Source organism: Antechinus flavipes, chromosome 3 (genome assembly GCF_016432865.1).
Source record: "Antechinus flavipes isolate AdamAnt ecotype Samford, QLD, Australia chromosome 3, AdamAnt_v2, whole genome shotgun sequence".
NCBI lineage: Eukaryota > Metazoa > Chordata > Mammalia > Dasyuromorphia > Dasyuridae > Antechinus > Antechinus flavipes.
Genome location: NC_067400.1, coordinates 500,640,302 through 500,649,352, shown reverse-complemented (window position 1 = coordinate 500,649,352; position 9,051 = coordinate 500,640,302).

Sequence of the window (9,051 nt, the reverse complement as noted above, 5' to 3'; positions counted from 1 at the left end):
ATCTGATTGGTAATGGATTTTATTTCAAGTTTTAAATACATGACAATGTTCATGGCATTGTTTTATTTTTGAATTTTCTTTCATTTGCAATTTGGCAAACTATCAGTAGTTTCTTTTATAAACTAAATCTTGTTAAACTAAGAACTGGACTGTTAGAACTAGAAGAACATTGTATACACTAGTATAACAGCAAGATTATGGAATAATCAATTCTTCTCAGCAATATAGTAATCCAGGATAATTCCAATAGACTTGAGATGGAAAATGCCATCAGCATCCAGAAAGAGAACTATGAATAATAAATGTGTATCAAAGCATAGTATTTTTACTTTTTTTTCTTTTCAATCTCATTTTTTCTATTTGATCTCATTTTTCTGGCCCAACATGACAAATATGGAAATATGTTTAAAAGAATTGCACATATCAAATTATTTGCTGTTTAGGGGACAGATAGGAGATAAAGAAGGGAAGGAGAAAAAATTGGAACAAAAGAATCTCACAGAAATTTATGCTAAAAACTATTTTTACATGCATTTGGAAAAATAAAATATTTTTGAAAATAAAAATGTGATTGAGGAAAAAAAGGAAAGTAGTGGTAGTTTTCTAATAAAATTTCAATCAAAATATTAGTAGAAAGTTATAAAATTAAATGTAAATATAATTTAACCTATGATCTTTGTTTATGTTCAAAATAACATCTTAAACAAACAATATATTGAAAAAAAGGAAATGGGATTGTACTGTTAAAAAAAAAGAGTAGATTAAAAAGTTGTTAGGTCATTTTATCAGCTCTCCTAACAATGTGCTGTAATATTCTGAAGTATTGTCATTAAAGGACCTAAACATACAGGTTTTGCCTTTTTTTAAGAGAAAGTTTCCTTTAAAAATTATTTGGCTATCATTTATGAAAATTATGAGATTGTTAACTAAGTTAATTTAGAATTATTATATTATTTAAATTGGTAACTGTACAAAGAAAAGACCTTATAAATCTTCTTTGGAAACCTACCTACAAGAATTCTTGGAATCATTTAGTCATAAATTCTTATCAACAATATGTAAGAATTTTTGTTTCTGTTTGTAGAATTCCTATTCAATAAATAGGAATCCTTACATAAAATGGTGGCATAATTTTCAAGCTTGTTTAACATGTAGAATGAGTTTCATTTAAAGATATATTTATAAGGCCAGATGGATTCACAAGTGAATTCTACCAAACATTTAAAGAATAATTAATTCCAATACTATGTAAACTATTTGGAAAAATAGATAAAGTTTTTTCCTTTTCCTTCCATGACACAAATATGGTACTGATAATTAAACCAAGAAGTCCCAAAACAAAGAAAATTACAGACCAATTTCCCTAATGAATATTGATGTAAAAATTTTAAATAAAATATTAGCAAAAAGATTATAGCAACTTATCAGCAGGATTATACACTATGACCTAGTGGGATTTATACCAGAAATGCATTTATACCAGGTCAATAAAAAAATCAAGAGAAATCATATGATAATCTCAATAGATATAGAAAAAGCTTTTGACAAAATGTAGCACCCATTCTTATTAACACACATTAGAGAGCATAGGGATAAATGGAACTTTCCTTAAAATAATGAGCATTATCTGTCTGAAACCTACAACAAGCATTATTTGTATTGGAGAGAAACTGGACACATTCCCAATAAGATCAGAGGTAAAATAAGGATGGTCATTATCACTACTATTATTCAACACTGTACTAGAAATGTTGGCTTTAGCAATAAGAAAAGAAAAACAAGTAAAAGGAATTAGAATAGGAAATAAGGAAATGAAACGTACACTTTTTGCAGATGATAAGATGATATACTTAGAGAATCTTAGAAAACCATCCAAAAACATATTGGAAACAATTCACAGCTTTAGCGAAGGTGCAGAATATAAAATAAGTTCACATCAATCATCAACATTTCTATATAATTACTGACAAAAAGAGAGAAATTCCATTCAAAATGACTACAGACAAAATAAAATACTTGGGGGTCTACCTCCCAAGATAAACTCAAGAACTATATGAACACAATTACAAAACATTTCTCACAGAAATAAAATCAGGTTTAAACAACTGGAAAAAAATCAATTGTTTATGGTTAGATGAGCTAATATAATAAAAGCACATTTCTGTCTAAATTGGTCTGCTTGTTCAGTGCCGTACTAATCAAACTGTCAAAACATTATTTTATAGAACTAGAAAAAATAATAACAAAGTTCAGATCAAAAGGTGAAGAATATCAAGGGAATTAATAAAAAAAAAAAAACAAACATAGGATGGTGGCTTAGCTGTACCAAACCTAAAACTATCATATAAAGCAACAGTCATCAAAACTAGTTGATACTGGCTAAGAAATACAGTGGTGGATCAGTGAAATAGATTAGATACACATGACACAATAATCAAGGCCTCTAGCAATCTAGTATTTGATAAGCCTCCAAACTCCAACTTCTAGAATAAGAACTCATTATTTGACAAAAGTTGCTAGGAAAACTGGAAAATAATATGTCAAAAACTCAGCATAGACCTACATCTCACACCTCATACCAAAATAAGGTTAAAATGGATACTTGATTTAGGCATAATGGATGATATCATAAACAAATTAGGAGAGGAAGGGATAGTTTACCTATCAGGTCTCTGAAGAAGGGAGGAATTTATGACCAAAGAAGAGCTAGAACACATTATGAAAGGCAAAATGAACAACTTTGATTAAAAAGGTTTTGTACAAACAAAACCAACAGAAACAACATTAAAAGTAAAATACAAAGCTGGGAAAAAATCTTTATAGCCAGTGTTTCTGATAAAAGTCTTATTTCTAAAATAAAGAACTGTGTCAAACTTATAAGCATACAAGTTATTCCCCAATTGATAAATGGTCAAAAGAAATGAACAATTTTCAGATGACAAAATTAAAGCCATTTATGGTTATATGAAAAAAATGCTTTAAATAAATATTGATTAGAGAATGCAAATTAAAACAACTCTGAGGTACTAGCTCATACCTCTCTGATTGTCTAAGATGACAGGAAAAGATAGTTTGTAGGGATGTGGGAAAACTAGGACATTAACACATCATGGATGGAGTTGTGAAATGATCCAACCATTCTGGACCACAACCTGGAATTATACCCAAACAGTTTTAAAACTGGGCATATCCTTTAATCCAGCAGTGCCATTACTGGGTCTGTATCCCAAGGGAATTATAAAGGAGGGAAAAGGACCCACATGTGCAAAAATGTTTGTAGCAGCTCTTTTTGTGATAGTAAAGAATTGGGAAAAGAACAGATATCCATCAATTGGGGAATGGCTGAACACGTTGTGGTATATGAAGGTAATGAATATTATTGTTCTATTAAAAATTAATTACAAGCTGATTATGGAAAGGCCTGGAATGATTTACATGAACTGGTGCTGAGTGAAACAAGCGGAATCAGGAATACATTGTACACAATAACAGCAAGAATGTGTGATGATTGGAGGCCGCTATTTGGTGCAATGGCAGAGTACCAGCCCTGAAGTCAGGAGGATCTGATTTCAAATCTTAATCACTTAACACTTCTTAGCTGTGTGACCCTGGCAAGTCACTTAACACCAACAGCCTCAGGGGGAAAAAAAAGAATGTGTGATGATCAACTATCAACTATGAAAAAGTTGGTTCTTCTCAGTGGTTCAGTGATCCAAAGCAATCCCACTAGACTTTGGGCAGAAAAATGCCATCTGCATCTAGAAAAAGAATTAAGGATATTGTAAATCTCCTTGCTATATTCACATGCTATATTCACTTCTTTTTTCTGTTTTTTTTTTTTTTTTTAATTTCTCCTAGGGTTTTTCCCTTTTGCTCTGATTTTTCTCTCCCAACATGATTCATAAAGCAATGTATATTAAAAATAACTATAATTAAGAAAAAGGTTAAAAAAAGATCTATTTATATATAAGTTAAGTTGGAGGCCTATTAGCCACTGGCCAGTGTTGTTTTTTCCAGGGATTTAAGTGAATTATCATAAATTAATTATGTGGGAATGCAGAATGTAATTATTTTCCATATTTCCGGTGGTATATTTTAAGATAAAGGGAAGAAAAGGATATTGAGTAAATTTTTAAAGGCCTAGCAAACTTTGTTATTGAGATATGGCTAATTTAATGGAGTCCTATCTGGTCCCAACATACTCCTGAATTTTCACTTAATGATCAAAGTACTTCATTCTTTCCCAGATGTTTGAGATCTTATTCAAGCCTTGTTTACAGATAGATTGATTAATAAAAAAGAGATTTGTAGGCCTTCTATAATTACCTTAATTGGGGTGCAGGTAAGGAACAATTCTATTAAATGGTGTTTTGTGATCAATACAATTAACTAGGTTAAAAGTTTTTCTAATGTTAAATCATTTACATTAATAGCATAAACATAATTTGATCTTAATGAATATTTTTTGGATATGTTGCTATAGTCTTTTTGTTATTATTTTGTTTACTTTTTTGCATCAATATTCATCAGTGATAATGAGTTATTTTTCTCTGCTTTATGACTCACTAGTTTGGGTAACAGAACTACATTTATCTCATAGAAAAAGTTTGATAAGTTGCCTTATTTATTCCTCATAACAGTTTATAGTATGTATATTATTTACTTTTGGAGATGTATAATAGAATATGTAGCTAAATTCATCTGGAATAGACTTTGTTTCTTTGGGAGTTTATTGCTCAAATTCTATTTCTAACATTGGGTTCTTTAAGTCCATTTGTAAACATAGAATAAATATATAGGCAGAAACACCAAGTAGGGCACCTCTGACCATACTAGGTATGATTAGAGCCTTATCAAGAACGACAGAGGCTTTCACCTCCCAGACTGTCTTCCAAGTTGGGATTTGAGTCTGTGAAGATTGAGAGATCCTTGGCTGAGTAGAGTAGCCAAACCTCACTGTACTGCTGAGACTTGGCTCTGGGCAAGAAGGAACTAGTTAGTACCCAGAAAGTGCAAAAACAGCAGGACAGGGATGCTGCTGGCTATGGGCACTTACAGAAGGGTGAAGCTCTTAGTGTGGGGTTCCTGGTCAGAGTGGAGAGGTGAAGGGAAGCTTGAGGCACCATTCTCCACCCAATGATTAAAGGTTCTTACAGTAATATCTCTTATTAAAAAAGAAACAAACAGTCAAAGAAGAAAGAACCTTACCATAGAAACATACCCTGGGAACAGGGAAGACCAGGATTCATCTTCAGAGTAGGACACTGAAGTAAAAAATGCTTCTATCCCAAAGAATAAAGTAAAATGGCTCCCAGCCTAGAGAAAATTTAGAAGAATTTAAACAAGATTTAAAAATCAAAAGAGAGACACTGAAGAAATTTTTTTAAATCCAAGAAAAATATGAAGATTATGAAAAAAAAAGTTAACCAACTAGAAATGGAGATATAGAGTCTCAAAGATGAAAATAATTCTTTGAAAATTAAAATTGGGCAAGATGTAGCCAGGGAAACTATGAGAGACATATCTTAAAAGAAAAATGGCAGCTATGAAGAACAGATTAAGAAAAGAAAATTTAAGAATAATTGGACTACTGCCTGAAAGTTGTGACCAAAAAGAGAACCTTAACACTATAATGCAGGAAATGATCCAAGAAAATTGTTCTGGAGTGATAAAACATGAGGGGAAAGTAGAAATAGAAAAAAAAAATCCACTGATCAACCACCTCAATGAGATACTTTGTGGAAAACTTAGGAATATTATCGTCAAATTTAGAAACCCCTAGATCAAATAGAAATTTTTATAAGAAACATTAAAAAATACTGTTACTACAATTAGGATTACAGAATTTATCAGCAGCTCCAAAAAACAAAACAAAACAAAACAAAAAAAACACATAGGTCCTGGAATCATATATGCTATCAATCAAAAGAACTAGGTCTAAGGCCAAAAATACCATATCTAGAAAATTATCTGTAATATTGGATGAGAAAAAATGGGCATTACATGAAGTTACAGATTTTCAGAACTTTCTATCAACCAAATCAAACTTAACAGAAAATTTAACATATAGGAGCCAATATCAAAGATCAATTTCAAGGAATTCAACATAAACAAATTCTTTAAATATGAACAATTTTTTTTAATATGGTAAATGTGTATTGTATGTTTAAGATTTACATTAACAATAGGATAGCTTAAAAAAAAGATTGGCAGAGTTAAGCTAAAAACAATAATAGGTGTAATAGAAGAATAGTCACCAAAGAGGGAAGGAGGGCTTGTAGTTCCGAAAACCTACTCATATCAAGAATGGGTTAAACAGGCAACACTATATATATGCCATGAAGGATATAGTACCTTCCAAAATCTATAACAAAATTTAAGGGAGGAGGGATGGGCAGATAGGGAGGCAAAGAGTGAGGGAAGAAGACATGGAAGGTATCTTTACCTTCCCAGGATTAAAAGTGGTTACACTATTAAATTTTCATTAAAAAAAAAAAAAAAAAAGATTAGGCAAAGGAGAAAGAACCCAATCTTAAGACAGATTCATCTTCAGAGGAGGACACTGAAGTAAAAAAGTTTCTCTTATTCCAAAGAGTTACATAAAATGGCCACCTACTCAGAAAGAATCTATAGATGAACTCAAAAAAGACTTTAAGAACTAAATGAGAGAAATTGAAGAAAAACTAAAATAAATAAAAATAAAACCATTTAAGAAGATTATGAAAAGAAAGTCAACCAACTACAAAGGGAGATTCAAAGTCTTAAAGAAGAAAACCATTTTTTGAAAATTGGAATTTGGCAAGGGAAAGGCAGTGAAGCTATAGGAAATCAAGAAATAAAACAAAATACAAAGAATGAGAAAAAAATAGAAGAGAATGTGAAACATAAGAAAAACAACAGATTTAGAGAATAGATCAAGAAGAAAAAAGAATAAGAAAAGAACATAAGAAAAAAACATAAGAATAATTGAACTATGACCAAAGCTGTGACCAAAAAGAAAACCTTAACACCATATTGCAAGAAACAATCAAAAAAAATTGTCCTGAAATGATAGAATAAGGGGGAAAGTAGAAATAGAAAAAAATTCACCAATAACTACCTCAAAGGAATCCTACAAGAAAAACACTATTGCTAAACATTATTGCTAAATTTCTGAATTCTGAGATCAAAGAGAAAATTTTTCAAGAAACAAACAACTAAAAACAATTCAAATATGCTAGAGCTAATAATTAGAATTGTGCAGGATTTATTAGTAGCTATAGTAAAAGACCACAGGTTCTAGAATATTATATATCAACAATTAAAACAACTAGGTCTATGACCAACAACAAAAAAATGAAGTCAATTAACTTGAAAATTTTCAGGATTTTGTCGCAAGCAAACTGAACTCAACAGAAAATTGAACATTTAAGAGCCAACATCCAAGACTAATTTCAAGGGATCAAATGACAAACTGTTTTCTACTTGAAAATATGAATCATGTCTAAAATTGATATCAGTAATTGGGGAGTTCAAAAGAAAGACTAGAGTAGAGAAAAGTATGATGTGACTCTAAAAACCAAATTATGTGGGGAAAGGTAAAAACAGTTATGCTTTGTAACTGAGGTGCAAGAGCATGAAGTAACACAGAGGAATTAGTTAGGAGAGTAGGGTTGGTAGTTTTGAAAGCCTACTCACATTGAGAATGGGATAAATTGAGAACAATACATACATACATACATCTATACACATTCAAAAATCTATATAGAAATGAAGAGGGGAGAGAAAAGGATAATGTGAAATATTGCAATGTTCTTCTCTAAAATGTTATATTCTCTGGGAGCAGGTTTCTTGGGGGGCTTCTGAAGGCAGTCAGTAATCTCCCCAAATGCAGCCCGGTATTAAAGTCCAAATCCTTTATTGTTTCCTTTTAAGTCTTGTCTCCTTCCTGGGGCTCAGTTAGCTTTCTTAGAGGCCTATCTCTTGCTTTGGTTCTGAGAGCTCTTGCCGTTAGTCCTTTGCCTCTGCCAGTTTCTACTTCTAGCTTCCTCTGAATATCTCCAGCCAGCACAAAGATGGAAGAAGAAATGACTTCTAAATGTCCCGGACTCAATCCTGGTTGAGGCTCCTAGCTTATATATGCTCTCTTAAAGGTGTGAATCTTGTAGGACTCTAATAAGTACTAAATACATTAGTGAACTAGAGAACTGTTAAGTACCATGCTAAATTAGATAATTATTGTTTCTATCAATTCCAGTGACTTAGCACATTGTAAAAATTCTAACAGGATATAAAAAGGTGTGTAGATTTATAGCAGGAGAACAAGATGTATAGGTTAATAGGAAAGGGAGAAAGATCGAGGGAAAAGTAGGAGAAGATGAGAAGGATACATAAAAGAGGTAGGGAGGTAAAGTGATAGCTAGGCAAGTTAAGAAGAAAAATTAAAGCAGAAAAGTTAATATAGGAAATAAGAGACATACACAAATACAATAAGAAAAAAAGTGGCACTAGTAATCATTGATTCCAAACAAAATCAAACTTAAAAATTCAATCAAGAGAGAAATCTACATTGTCAGCCATATTAGTATTGTTTTAGATCACATCTGCATATGTGTATATATGTATATGTGTATTGTTTACATATAGGTATGTATGTATGTATACAGTTATATGTATGTGTGTTGTAGGTATATATATATTATATATATAGTTATATGTATATGTGGGGGGTATGCAGGGGTGTGTGACCTTGGGCAAGTCTCTTTAATATTGTTTGTCTCAGTTCCTCATCTGTAAAATAATCTGGAGAAGAAAATAGTAAAATACTGCAGTATCTTTGCCAAGAAAACCTCAAATTGGAGGCAGCTAGAGGGCATAGTGGATAGAGCACTAGTCCTGAAGTAAGGAGGAGACATGACATTTTTAATTTATGTGACCCTGGGCAAATCAATTAACTTCATTGACTGACAAAAATAAAACCAAAAACCAAATGGTGTAACCAGGAGTGGGATATAACTGAAACAATTCAGTAACAAAGTATGAAATCAATTTTTCTACATTTATTTATCAATT